We start from the raw sequence: 14,835 nt of genomic DNA, 5'->3' as shown, positions 1-14,835 counted from the left end.
CAGTTCTGTATCCACCTTGCCAGCTCACCCCTGATCCCGTGTGACTTCACCTTTTGTATTAGTCTACCATGAGGGACCTTGTCAAAGGCCTTACTGAAGTCCATATAGACAACATTATCCAAGGTTCCCGAAAATTTACGTATTTATCCTTCTTCCTCACAGGAACATGCCGGTCCTGAATTCCTTTCAACTGACATTTGAAAGCCTCCCACATGTCAGATGTTGATTTGCCCTCAAACATCCGCCCCCAATCTAGGTTCTTCAGTTCCCGCCTAATATTGTTATAATTAGCCTTCCCCCAATTTAGCACATTCACCCTAGGACCACTCTTATCCTTGTCCATCAGCACTTTAAAACTTACTGAATTGTGGTCACTGTTCCCGAAATGCTCCCCTACTGAAACTTCTGCCCCCCTGCCGGGCTCATTCCCCAATACCAGGTCCAGTACAGCCCCTTCCCTAGTTGGACTGTCTACATATTGTTTTAAGAAGCCCTCCTGTATGCTCATTACAAACTCTGCCCCGTCTAAGCCCCTGGCACTAAGTGAATCCCAGTCAATATTGGGGAAGTTGAAGTCTCCCATCACCACAACCCTGTTGTTTTTACTCTTTTCCAAAATCTGTCTACCTCTCTGCTCCTCTATCTCCCACTGGCTGTTGGGAGGCCTGTAGTAAACCCCCAACATTGTGACTGCACCCTTCTTATTCCTGATCTCTACCCATATAGCCTCACTGCCCTCTGAGGTGTCCTCCCGTAGTACAGCTGTGATATCTTCCCTAACCAGTAGCGCAACTCCGCCACCCCTTTTACATCCCCCTCTATCCCGCCTGAAACATCTAAATCCTGGAACGTTTAGCTGCCAATCCTGCCTTTCCCTCAACCAGGTCTTTGTAATGGCAACAACATCATAGTTCCAAGTACTAATCCAAGCTCTAAGTTCATCTGCCTTACCCGTAATACGTCTTGCATTAAAACATATGCACTTCAGGCCACCAGACCCGCTGTGTTCAGCAACTTCTCCCTGTCTGCTCTGCCTCAGAGCCGCACTGTCCCTATTCCCTAGTTCTCCCTCAACGCTCTCACCTTCTGACCTATTGCTCCCGTGCCCACCCCGCTGCCATACTAGTTTAAACCCTCCCGTGTGACACTAGCAAACATCGCGGCCAGGATATTTATGCCTCTCCAGTTTAGATGCAACCCGTCCTTCTGTTTGAAACGAGCATTGCGTTCATCGGGGATGCTGCCGGAGATTCTACTCGGCTTTACTTAGTAGCCTGTTATGTTGTTTAAGCCTTGCCACAACCAACGAGATTCCGTGACGTTATTCTGTGACTCTAGATTGGTCTGGTATTGTCTCTTGGCATCCCTGATGGCTTTGTGGAGATCATACCTGTACTTGTGTAGGTTAATGGCTCCTGTCTCAAATGTCTCAGAACTGGTCTTCAGGAGGGAATAAATCTCCCGATTAAACTATGGTTTCCGATTGGGGAATGTAACTACTGCTTTCTTTGGTACGCAATCTCCTACACACCTACTGATGAAGTCTGTAATGGTGGTGGCATACTCGTTTACGTTGGCCACTGACTACTTGAATATGGACAGGTCCCCTGACTCCAAGCAGTCACATAGGAACTCTTCTGTTGCCTCGGACCAGCACTGCATGATCTTCTTAACTGGATTCTCCCACTTAAGTTTCTGCTTGTTCTGCCGGGAGAAGGAGCACTGGCTTATGGTCCAATTTTCCAAAGTGCAGTTGGGGGATGGATCGGTAGATGCCCTTGATGTTTTTGTAGCAGTGATCAAGGATGTTAGGGCCCCTGGTGGTACAGGAGATGTGTTGGGCGCTGGTTGTGATTTTGGGGTCGCCGGAGCGCATGTTTGCGGTCCGATCTAATGCGATGACGGAACTAATTTTGGCGCGTTCGAGTCCTCGCAAGGGGTCTTCGCTGTTTTGGGGGTGTTTCGTCTGGATTTGGGTCATAGGCAGGGGTTTCCTGGGTCAGGTTGGGCTGGGTCACGTGTTCCCTTCCAGCGTTGGTGGTCAGGTCAGGCGCTGCAGGAATCGGCCCTTGGAGTAGGCCTGGTCAGGTCTCCATGTTGACTCTCCTCCTTTCCTGCCGGTAAGTCAGGGTGCTGGTCGGTCTCTTCGGGTCGGGTCGAGCCGGGTCTCATGGTCAGATTGATGATGTACGAGGTTATCAACAAATACCCCAAAGTATTTCAAGGGGGTCTCGGTAAAATAAAAGGAACGAGGGCCAAGACCTACATGGATCCCGACACCTTACCAAACTATTTCAGGGCACGGCCAGTCCCATATGCAATAGATGAGATGGTAGAGGCGGAAATCGAGCGGTTGGAATGCCTCGGGACAACACGGCCAGTACAGTTAGCGGAGATGGCTGTGGTCCCCGTCCTCTAGTCCGACAAGTCAATCTGCCTTTGCGGAGATTACAAACTTACAGTAAACAAAGCCTCGCGACTGGATCAGTACCTCATATCGCACATAGAGGATTTTTGTATGTCAAATTAGCAGGTGGTCAAACCTTCAGGAAACTGGATATGAGCCATGCCTACCTCCAGCTTGAACTAGGTGAAACATCCAGAAAGTATGTCACAATGAACACCCATAAGGGTCTGTGCAAATATACATGCCTGCCCTTCGGAGTCTCTCCGGCATTTGCCATCGTTCAGCATGTCATGGAAAATATTCTCCAAGGGCTGCCTAGGGTGGCATTCTATCTCAACAATGTATTAATCACGGGGACCATTAAACAAGAGGACCTAGCGAACTTGGAGGGGGTCTTGAGGTGATTTTCCAATGCAGGCGTACATCTCGAGGTGGAGAAATGTGTATTCCAGACGGGAGAAGTGGTCAACCTGCGGTACCGGGTGGATAAGAAAGGCCTACACCCCGTGGAGGATAAAGGCAAGGCCATCAAGAGGTGCCAACCCTGTGAAATACAACAGAGTTGAAATCTCTTTTACGCCCGATAAATTACTGTGGGAAATTCATCTCAAACTTGTCCACTTTGTTCTCACCCCTGCACATGTTACTGAAAAAGCATCAGAGGTGTTCCTGGCTGGCACCACAGGGGGAAGCCTTCATGAACATAAAACGGCAACTGCTGATCTCGAACTATGACCCCAGTAAATAACGAATATTGACGTGTGAGGCTTCTTCATAGTGGCCGTCCCTCCCGTTGTCCAATGATCTGGCAGAACGGGCGGAACAGACAGGGGCACAGTGGTTAGCACTGTTGCCTTACAGCGCCATGGTCCCAGATTCGATTCTGACCTCGGGTGACTGTCTGTGTGGAGTTTGCACATCCTCCCCGTGTCTTTGTGGGTTTCCTTCGGGTACTCTGGTTTCCTCCCACAGACCAAAGATGTGCAGGCTAGGTGAAGTGGCCATGCTAAATTGCCCAAACGTTAGGTGGAATTACGGGGCTAGGAGTGGGGAATTGGGCCTAGGTAGAGTCCTCTTTTGGAGGGCTGGTGCAGACTCGATGGGTCGAATGGCCTCCTTCTGCACTGTAAGGAATTCTATGATTGGACATTCAAGAACGGAATGAAGAAACAGCTAGCGGGTTTCACGGACACAAGGTTGGCTGGATCCCTGTTTGATTACCGGATCATGCCTCACACCATGCTGGGAATTACCCCAACGTAATTATTGATGGGATGGAGACTGCATGCCAGACCGAGCCTGCTGTTTCCCAATTTGGCGGGAAGGTGCAGCCGAAGCAGGAGAGCCAAAAGAGGAATTACGATATCAGAAGGCCCGAGAGAATATTTAATGGGATCTGAGTGGGATAAAGATGTTGGGATGAATTGTCCACCTCACCAGCCACATCTTTCTTAACAGTGTGCCGTCGCTGGCAGTGGGATTCTTCGTTGAGCCGCTGGCCAATAGGGTTTCCCATTGTAGCCATCCCATACCGCCTGGAAATCCACAGGCGGGGTGGCGCTGCCGGCGGGATGGAGAATCCCACCAGCGGAGAATTCACCCTGATATAATTAATGGGAGGTGCCAGGTCTGACTGTAATTTTGCAGTTTGATATAGGTTTGGCAGTCTGCTAGGAGTTTTTAAGTTGAACAGCAGTTTTTCCAAATGCTGTCAGGTTGAGCAAGACAGACAGAAGGCGTTACAAGCTGTTTCTGAAAGGGAATCTCTACACAATAGTACACCAAATATTCTGGTGTTCGCTAATTTTATTTATAAGTGGCTTTTGACCTGTAAATGGGCTTTGCTTAATTGGAGATAAAGAAGGTTTAAGTTAAAAGTGAAAAGGTTTTCTTTTATTTTAAGAATTGTTCAACGGTTAATTTGAAAGCTATTTTTTGTGATGTGAATGTGTTTAATCCTGTGTTAATAATAATGTTTGTTTTAATATAAAACAATCCTATTGGTCAGAGTCATGATTACTGGGTGAAGTATCCTTTCCTCACAGTTTTACAAGTGAAAAAACAATATTTGGGGTTCTAAAAGTAGAATGCAGGGAGCTAGGAAGGAAGTTAAGAGATCGGACCTCGAAGGTAGTGATCTCAGGATTACTACCGGTGCCATGTGCTAGTCAGAGTAGAAATGACAGGATATATAGGATGAATACGTAGCTGAAGAGATGGTGTCAGGGGGAGGGTTTCAGATTCCTGGGGCATTGGGACCGGTTCTGGGGGAGGTGGGACCAGTACAAACCGGACGGGTTACACTTGGGCAGGACTGGAACTGATGTCCTGGGGGCGTATTTGCTAGAGCGGTTGGGGAGAGTTTAAACTAATGTGGCAGGGGGATGGGAAATGATGCAGGAAGTCGGAAGGTAGTAAAACAAGGGCAGAAACAAAAGGCAGTAAGGGGGAAAGTGTAAGGCAGGGAAGCCATAGTCAAAAATCAAAAAGGGCGACAGTACAAGGTACTGTGACTGAGGGGAGCTCAGTGAATAGGCCCAGTAATACTAAAAGGAATGAAACTGTAAGTAAAAACATAAGTGGAAAGTGACGCGGCAGGTTGTTACATGAAGATATGGGTTCAACGACAAGGAAAATTAGGAGAAACGTTAAGAGGAAAAATAATTTAGGAGAGGTTACTGATCAAGATGTTACGATTCAAAACAGAGGTATAAAAGCCAACATAAGTGTACTTTACCTGAATGCTCATTGTATTCGGAATAAGGTAAATGAGTTGATGGCGCAAATCATCAGGAATGACTATGATTTAGTGGCCATTACTGAAACATGGTTAAAGGATGGTCACGACTGGGAGTTAAATATCCAAGGGTATCAAACTATTCAGAAGGACAGAGTGGATGGTAAAGGAGGTGGTGTAGCTCTGTTATTTAAGGATGACATCCGGGCAATAGTAAGGGTTGACATCGGTGCTATGGAGGATAAGGTTGAATCCATTTGGGTGGAAATCGAAAAAGTCACTGATAGGAGTAGTCTATAGGCCACCAAATAGTAACATTATGGTGGGGCAGTCAATAAACAAAGAAATAACTGATGCATGTAGAAATGGTACAGCAGTTATCATGGGGGATTTTAATCTACATGTCGATTGGTTTAACCAGGTCTGTTAAGGCAGCCTTGAGGAGGAGTTTATAGAATGTATCCGCGATAGTTTCCTAGAACAGTATGTAATGGAACCTACGAGGGAACAAGTGGTCCTAGATCTGGTCCTGTGTAATGAGACAGGATTGATTAATGATCTCATAGTTAGGGATCCTCTCAGAAGGAGCGATCATAAGATGGTGAAATTTAAAATACAGATGGAGGGTGAGAAGGTAAAATCAAACGCTAGTGTTTTGTGCTTAAACAAAGGAGGTTAGAATGGGATGAGAGAGGAGCTAGCTAAGGTAGACTGGGAGCAACGACTTTATGGTGAAACAGTTGAGGAACAGTGGAGAACCTTCCAAGCGATTTTTCACAGTGCTCAGCAAAGGTTTATACCAACAAAAAGGAAAGACGGTAGAAAGAGGGAAAATCGACCGTGGATATCTAAGGAAATAAGGGAGGGTATCAAATTGAAGGAAAAAGCATACAAAGTGGTAAAGATTAGTGGGAGACTAGAGGACTAGAAAATCTTTAGGGGGCAACGGAAAGCTACTAAAAAGCTATAAAGAAGAGTAAGATAGATTAAGAGAGTAAACTTGCTCAGCATATAAAAACAGACATAGAACATAGAAAATACAGCACAGAACAGGCCCTTCGGCCCACGATGTTGTGCTGAACCTTTGTCCTAGATTAATCATAGATTATCATTGAATTTACAGTGCAGAAGGAGGCCATTCGGCCCCCTGAGTCTGCACCGGTTCTTGGAAAGAGCACCCCACCCAAACTCAACACCTCCACCCAACACCAAGGGCAATTTTGGACACTAAGGTCAATTTATCATGGCCAATCCACCTACCCTGCACATCTTTGGGCTGTGGGAGGAAACCGGAGCACCCGGAGGAAACCCACGCAGACACGGGAAGGACGTGCAGACTCCGCACAGACAGTGACCCAAGCCGGAATCGAACCTGGGACCCTGGAGCTGTGAAGCAATTGTGCTATCCACAATGCTACCATGCTGCCCTTAAGAACAAATAAATCTACACTATATCATTTTACTGTAATCCATGTACCTATCCTGTCATAGAATTTACAGTGCAGAAGGAGGCGATTCAGCCCATCGAGTCTGCACCGGCTCTTGGAAAGAGCACCCTACCCAAGGTCAACACCTACACCCCATCCCCATAACCCAGTAACCCCACCCAACACTAAGGGCAATTTTGGACACTAAGGGCAATTTTTTATCATGGCCAATCCACCTAACCTGCACATCTTTGGAATGTGGGAGGAAACCGGAGCACCCGGAGGAAACCCACGCACACACGGGGAGGATGTGCAGACTCCGCACAGACAGTGACCCAAGCCGGAATCGAACCTGGGACCCTGGAGCTGTGAAGCAATTGTGCTATCCACAATGCTACTGTGCTGCCCTTAAGAACAAATAAATCTACACTATATAATTTTACCGTAATCCATGTACCTATCCAATAGCTGCTTGAAGGTCCCTAATGTTTCCGATTCAACTACTTCCACAGGCAGTGCATTCCATGCCCCCACTACTCTCTGGGTAAAGAACCTACCTCTGATATCCCTCCTATATCTTCCACCTTTCACCTTAAATTTATGTCCCCTTGTAATGGTTTGTTCCACCCGGGGAAAAAGTCTCTGACTGTCTACTCTATCTATTCCCCTGATCATCTTAGTAAAAGTTTCTACAAATATATAAAACAAAAAAGAGTGGCTACGGTAAATATTGGTCCTTTAGAGGATGAGAAGGGAGATTTAATAATGGGAGATGAGGAAATGGCTGAGGAACTGAACAGGTTTTTTGGGTCGGTCTTCACAGTGGAAGACACAAATAACATGCCAGTGACTGATGGAAATCAGGCTATGACAGCTGAGGACCTTGAGATGATTGTTATCACTAAGGAAGTGGTGATGGGCAAGTTAATGGGGCTGAAGGTAGACAAGTCCCCTGGCCCTGATGGAATGCATCCCAGAGTGCTAAAAGAGATGGCTAGGGAAATTCCGAATGCACTAGTAATAATTTACCAAAATTCACTAGACTCTGGGGTGGTCACGGTGGATTGGAAATTAGCAAACATGACACCACTGTTTAAAAAAGGAGGTAGGCAGAAAGTGGGTAATTATAGGCCAATTAGCTTAACTTCGGTAGTAGAGAAGATGCTGGAATCTATCATCAAGGAAGATATAGCGAGGCATCTGGATGGAAATTGTCCCATTGGGCAGACGCAGCATGGGTTCATAAAGGGCAGGTCATGCCTAACTAATTTAGTGGAATTTCTTGAGGGCATTACCAGTGCGGTAGATAACAGGGAGCTAATGGATGTGGTATATCTGGATTTCCAGAAAGCTTTTGACAAGGTGCCACACAAAAGATTGCTGCATAAGATAAAGATGCATGGCATTAAGAGTAAAGTAGTAGCATGGATAGAGGATTGGTTAATTAATAGAAAGCAAAGAGTGGGGATTAATGGGTGTTTCTCTGGTTGGCAATCAGTAGCTCGTGGTGTCCCTCAGGGTTCAGTGTTGGGTCCACAATTGTCCACAATTTACATAGATGATTTGGAGTTGGGGACCAAGTGCAATGTATCCAAGTTTGGGGACGACACTAAGATGAGTGGTAAAGCAAAAAGTGCAGAGGATACCGGAAGTCTGCAGAGGGATTTGGATAGGTTAAGTGAATGGGCTAGGGCCTGGCAGGTGGAATACAATGTTGACAAATGTGAGGTTATCCATTTTGGTAGGAATAATAGCAAAAGGGATTATTATTTAAATGATAAAATATTAAAACATGCCGCTGTGTGGAGAGACCTGGGTGTGCTAGCGCATGAGTCGCAAAAAGTTGGTCTACAGGTGCAACAGGTGATTAAGAAGGCAAATGGAATTTTGTCCTTCATTGCTAGAGGGATGGAGTTTAAGACTAGGGAGGTTCTGCTGCAATTGTATAAGGTGTTAGTGAGGCCGCACCTGGAGTATTGTGTTCAGTTCTGGTCTCTTACCTGAGAAAGGACGTACTGGCACTGGAGGGTGTGCAGAGGAGATTCACTAGGTTAATCCCAGAGCTGAAGGGGTTGGATTACGAGGAGAGGTTGAGTAGACTGGGACTGTACTCGTTGGAATTTAGAAGGATGCGGGGGGATCTTATAGAAACATATAAGATTATGAAGGGAATAGATAGGATAGTTGCGGGCAGGTTGTTTCCACTGGTGAGTGAAAGCAGAACTAGGGGGCAGAGCCTCAAAATAAGGGCAAGTAGATTTAGGACTGAACTTAGGAGGAACTTCTTCACCCAAAGAGTTGTGAATCTATGGAATTCCTTGCCCAGTGAAGCAGTTGAGGCTCCTTCATTAAATGTTTTTAAGATAAAGATAGATAGTTTTTTGAAGAATAAAGGGATTAAGGGTTATGGTGTTCGGGCCGGAAAGTGGAGCTGAGTCCACAAAAGATCAACCATGATCTCATTGAATGGTGGAGCAGGCTCGAGGGGCCAGATGGTCCAGCTCCTAGTTCTTATGTCCAGTAGCCTCGCAAAAGTTGGGATCTGTTCTGGGATCTGAACATCTGTCTGTGCACTGAGTCAATCAGATTCCACTGGAACTGGCACCGCCCATTCCCTGTCTATAGGAAGTCTTGTGGCACAGCAGGTACTGCCCCGACTTCTGGACAGGAAGCTCCCAATTCAAGCACGAGGACAGGACTTGCAGGCCACCGAAGGAACTTTCATACCCAGTTTATCGGCCGGATAATGAACTTATTCCCACTATTCCCTAAAGGGACAAAACAATGTGTATGTGAAGATGTGCAAAAGAAATTCCCTGCCTGTCAGTCAGTTTCACCTGGAATAGGTGGCATGTTGTGTCTGATGCAAATAAAAAGGTATCAACTGTTCCGGTTGCGGCGATGACCAGCTAAGCCGCACATTTCGGCACCTCCCGTTTCAACGGACTTTTGGGCTCTTAGCGGGAGCCCCAACGGAAATTTTTGACGGCCAAACCCAGTGTGAGGCGACAAAGGAAGGAGTCCCCCCCCCCCGGGTGTGGATGGAAAGAAGCGATAGTAGTGGCCAGATTGCGGAGGAGCCTCTGGAGCAGCGGCAGAGAAGAGAAGGCAGAAGCAAGATGGCGGCTGAGGGAGCCCAGATGGTATGGGGCCCGGAACAGCAGGAGTTCCTCAGACAATGTGTGGAGGAGCTCAAGAAGGAGGTGCTGGCACCGATGTTGCTGGCGATTGAGGGATTGAAGGAGACGCAAAAAACCCAGGCGATGGAGCTCCGTGGAGTGAAGGCAAAGGCAGCCGAAAATGAAGATGAGATACAGGGCTTGGTGGTGAAGACGGAGACGCACGAGGCACTGCATAAGAGGTGCATGGAAAGGCTGGAAGCCCTGGAGAATAGCTCGAGGAGGAAGAATCTAAGGATTTTGGGTCTTCCCGAAGGGACAGAGGGAGCTGATGTTGGGGCGTATGTGAGTACGATGCTCCATACTTTAATGGGAGCTGAGGCCCCAACGGGCCCCCTGGAAGTGGAGGGAGCATACCGGGTCCTCGTGAGAAGACCAAAGGCAGGGGAAACACCGCGAGCAATAGTGGTGAGGTTCCACCGCTACAAGGACAGGGAGATGGTCCTGAGATGGGCTAAGAAGACACGGAGTAGCAGGTGGGAGAACGCAGTGATCCGCGTGTATCAGGATTGGAGTGCGGAGGTGGCGAGAAGGAGGGCGAGTTTCAATCGGGCCAAGGCGGTGCTCCACAGGAAGAAAGTAAAATTTGGAATGCTGCAGCCGGCAAGACTGTGGGTTACACACCAGGGCAAACACCACTACTTTGAGACGGCAGAGGAGGCGTGGACATTTATTCAAGAGGAGAAGTTGGACTAGATTTGAGGAATTGATGTTTGGAAAGAAGTAGCGAGGTGGTGGCAAAGAAATGCAAAGGGGGGAGAGGGGGAGGGTTTACCTGAGGGGGGGACACACAGAGAAATGTGGGCGCCGGTGTGTAAGGGGACAGGGAAGGGGAGAGGGAGTTGCGCCACTAGGGGCGGGGCAGAGAGGGAAGCGCGGGTTTTTTTCCCGCGCTATGGAAATTGCGGCGGGAAAAGTGGGCGCAGGAAGGAACCCCCTTCCTTCCTGCGCCCACTTTTCCCGCCGCAATTTCCTCGCACGCAGGGAGGCCAAGGGTAAACGGGGGAAGCCGAGGTCAGCCAGAGTTTGCTGACTCCGGAAGCAATATGGGGGAGCAATCAAGCTAGAAGGGAATCTAGCGGGGGGGGGGGGGGATTAACTGGGTTGCTGCTGCTGAGGGTAAGGGGGAGCTGATATGGGATGGGATGGACGGGAGGGCGCCGTCTGGGGGACAAACGGGTGCGTGGGGCCCGGGTGAGGAGCTGGTTTAAAAAAAGGGGATGGCTAGTCGATGATGGGGGGGGGGGGGTAAAGGGCCCCCCAACCCGGTTGATCATGTGGAACGTGAGAGGGCTGAATGGGCCGATTAAGAGGGCAAGGGTATTTGCGCACCTAAAGAGACTGAAGGCGGATGTGGTTATGCTTCAGGAGACACACCTGAAATTGGCGGATCAGGTCAGATTAAGGAAAGGATGGGTGGGATAGGTATTCCACTCAGGCTTAGATACAAAAAATAGAGGGGTGGCAATACTGGTGGGGAAACGTGTATCGTTTGAGGCTAAGACCATAGTGGTGGACAGTGGGGGCAGGTACGCGATGGTGAGTGGCAGATTGCAAGGTGAGGCGGTGGTGCTGATGAATGTATATGCCCCGAACTGGGATGACGCGGGTTTTATGAAGCGTATGTTGGGGCGCATCCCGGACCTAGAGATGGGAAATTTGGTAATGGGGGGGACTTCAACACGGTGCTGGACCCAGGGCTGGATCGGTTTGGATCTAGGACCGGGAGGAGGCCGGCAGCGGCCAAGGTGCTCAAGGGGTTTATGGAGCAGATGGGAGGAGTGGATTCCTGGAGATTTACTAGACCGAGGAGTAAAGAGTTTTCCTTCTTCTCCCACGTCCATAACGTATACTCCCGGATAGACTTTTTTGTCCTAGGAAGAGCGCTGATCCCGAAAGTGGTAGGAACGGAATATTCGGCTTTTGCCGTTTCAGATCACGCCCCACATTGGGTGGATCTGGATCTAGGAGAGGAGAAGGAGCAGCGCCCACTTTGGAGATTAGACATGGGACTGTTGGCGGACGAGGGGGTATGTGGAAGGGTGAGGGGTTGTATTGAAAGATACCTAGAGGTCATTGATGATGGGGCGGTCCAGGTGGGAGTAGTATGGGAGGCGCTGAAGGCGGTGGTTTGGGGGGAGCTGATTTCCATAAAAGCCCACAGGGGGAAACAAGAGGGTAAAGAAAGGGAGAGACTGATTGGGGAGATTCTGAGGGTGGATAGGCAATATGCGGAGGCCCCGGATGAAGGGCTATACAGGGAAAGACGGAGACTACAGACGGAGTTTGACCTGCTGACCACGGGTAAGGCGGAGACGCAGTGGAGGAAGGCACAGGGAATACAATACGAGTATGGGGAAAAGGCGAGCCGATTGCTGGCCCAACAACTTAGGAAGAGGGGGGCGGCGAGAGAGATCGGAGGAGTTAGGGTCGGGGAGGGAAGAATGGAGCAGAGAGCGGGGAGGGTGAACGGGGTGTTTAAGTCATTTTATGAGAGGCTGTATAAGTCCCAATCCCCGGAGGGGAAAGAGGGAATAATACACTTCCTGGACCAGCTGGAGTTCCCGAGGGTTGAGGAGCAGGAGGTGGCAGGTTTGGGAGCGCAGATTGAGATGGAGGAGGTGATTAAAGGAATTGGGAACATGCAGGCAGGAAAGGCCACGGGACCAGATGGGTACCCGGTGGAATTTTACAGGAAATATGTGGCCCTACTGGCCCCAGTCCTGACGAGAACCTTCAATGAGGCTAATGAAAGGGGGACACTACCCCCGACAATGTCAGAGGCGACGATATCGTTGATCCTGAAACGAGACAAAGACCCGCTGCAGTGCGGGTCATAGAGGCCCATGTCCCTCCTAAATGTAGATGCCAAGTTACTGGCCAAAGTGATGGCGACAAGGATAGAGGACTGTGTCCCAGGGGTGGTACATGACGACCAGACAGGGTTTGTTAAAGGGAGGCAATTGAATGCCAATATACGAAGGTTGCTGGGGGTGATGATGATGCCCCCACCGGAGGGGGAGGCGGAGATAGTGGTGGTGATGGATGCAGAGAAGGCATTTGATAGAGTGGAGTGGGACTACCTGTGGGAGGTACTGAAGAGATTTGGATATGGAGAGGGGTTCATCAGATGGGTTCAGCTCCTGTACGGGGCCCCGGTGGCAAGCGTGGTTACAAACAGGCAACAATCTGACTATTTCCGATTACATAGGGGCACAAGACAGGGGTGCCCCCCGTCCCCGTTTCTGTTTGCGTTGGCAATCGAGCCATTGGCCATAGCGCTGAGGGACTCTAAGAAGTGGAGGGGGGTGCTCAGAGGAGGAGAGGAACATCGGGTGTCATTATATGCGGATGATTTGCTGCTATATGTGGCGGACCCAGTGGAGGGGATGCCAGAGATAATGCAGACACTCAGGGAGTTTGGAGAGTTCTCGGGATATAAATTGAATATGGGAAAGAGTGAACTTTTTGTGATGCACCCCGGGGAACAGGACAGGGGGATAGACGATCTGCCGCTGAGGAGAGGAGCAAGGGATTTTCGATATCTAGGGATCCAGGTGGCCAGGAACTGGGGAACCTTGCATAAACTTAACTTGACGCGACTGGTAGAGCAGATGGAGGAGGACTTTAAGAGGTGGGACATTGTGCCCCTGTCATTGGCGGGCAGGGTGCAGGCGGTTAAAATGGTGGTCCTCCCGAGGTTTCTTTTCGTGTTTCAGTGCCTCCCCATACTGATTACAAAGGCCTTTTTCAAGAAAGTGGACAGGAGTATTATGAGCTTTGTGTGGGCTGGAAAGACCCGGAGGGTAAAGAGGGGGTTCCTGCAGCGCAGTAGGGACAGAGGGGGATTGGCACTGCCGAGTCTGAGTGACTATTATTGGGCCGCCAACGTGTCTATGATATGTAAGTGGATGAGGGAAGGGGAAGGAGCGGCGTGGAAAAGGCTGGAGATGGCATCCTGTAAGGGAACAAGTTTAAAAGCACTGGCGACGGCGCCGTTACCGTTCCCCCCGAAAAAATACACCACAAACCCAGTAGTGGTGGCGACTTTGAAGATTTGGGGGCAGTGGAGACGACATAGGGGAGTGACGGGTGCCTCGGTGTGGTCCCCGATAAGGAACAATCACAGGTTCGTCCCGGGGAGGATAGATGGGGGATTCCAATCTTGGCAGCGAGCAGGAATTGGGAAGTTGAAGGACTTGTTCTTGGACGGGACGTTCGCGAGTTTGGGAGCATTGGCAGAAAAATACGGGTTGCCACCTGGGAATGCTTTCCGATATATGCAAGTGAGGGCATTTGCGAGGCAACAGGTGAGGGAATTTCCGCAGCTCCCGGCGCAAGGGATCCAGGACAGAGTGATTTCGGGGGCATGGGTGGGTGATGGTAGGGTGTCAGATATATATAGGGAAATGAGAGACGAGGGGGAGACGATGGTAGAGGAGCTGAAGGGTAAATGGGAGGAGGAGCTGGGGAAGAGATTGAGGAGGGGCTGTGGGCAGATGCCCTAAGTAGGGTAAATTCCTCGTCCTCGTGTGCCAGGCTTAGCCTGATCCAATTCAAGATTCTACACAGGGCGCATATGACGGGAGCAAGGCTGAGCAGATTTTTTGTAGTGGAGGATAGGTGCGGGAGGTGCGCGGGAAGCCCGGCGAACCACACCCACATGTTTTGGTCATGTCCGGTATTGCATGGGTTCTGGGTGGGTGTGGCAAGAGTGATCTCAAAGGTGGTGGGGGTCCGGGTCGAACCGAGCTGGGGGTTAGCTATATTTGGGGTTGCAGATGAGCCAGGAGTGCAGGAGGCGAGAGAGGCCGATGTTTTGGCCTTTGCGTCCCTAGTAGCCCGGCAAAGGATTCTACTTATGTGGAAAGAGGCCATACCCCTGGGCATGGAGGCCTGGATAAACGACATGGCAGGGTTTATAAAATTGGAGCGAATAAAATACGCACTAAGAGGTTCGGCTCAAGGGTTCACCAGGCGGTGGCAACCGTTCCTTGACTATCTCGCAGAGCGATAAGGGAAAACAGGAAAGATAGCAGCAGCAACCCAGGGGGGAGGGGGGAGGGTGTATTCGGTGTTTGGGGT

At 49.5% G+C, this 14,835-nt stretch overlaps 1 protein-coding gene across 1 annotated transcript in view; it reads left to right on the top strand.

Annotated features, from left to right (window-relative positions):
• LOC140428787 (tumor necrosis factor ligand superfamily member 10-like) overlaps positions 1-14,835 on the top strand; it is a 112,803-nt gene that overhangs the window by 73,045 nt on the left and 24,923 nt on the right. The gene's annotated exons all lie outside the window — the stretch shown is intronic.

Source organism: Scyliorhinus torazame, chromosome 8, assembly GCF_047496885.1.
Source record: "Scyliorhinus torazame isolate Kashiwa2021f chromosome 8, sScyTor2.1, whole genome shotgun sequence".
NCBI classification, from domain to species: domain Eukaryota; kingdom Metazoa; phylum Chordata; class Chondrichthyes; order Carcharhiniformes; family Scyliorhinidae; genus Scyliorhinus; species Scyliorhinus torazame.
The sequence above is the reverse complement of the archived record's forward strand: the minus strand, read 5'-3'. Positions and strand labels throughout refer to the sequence as shown.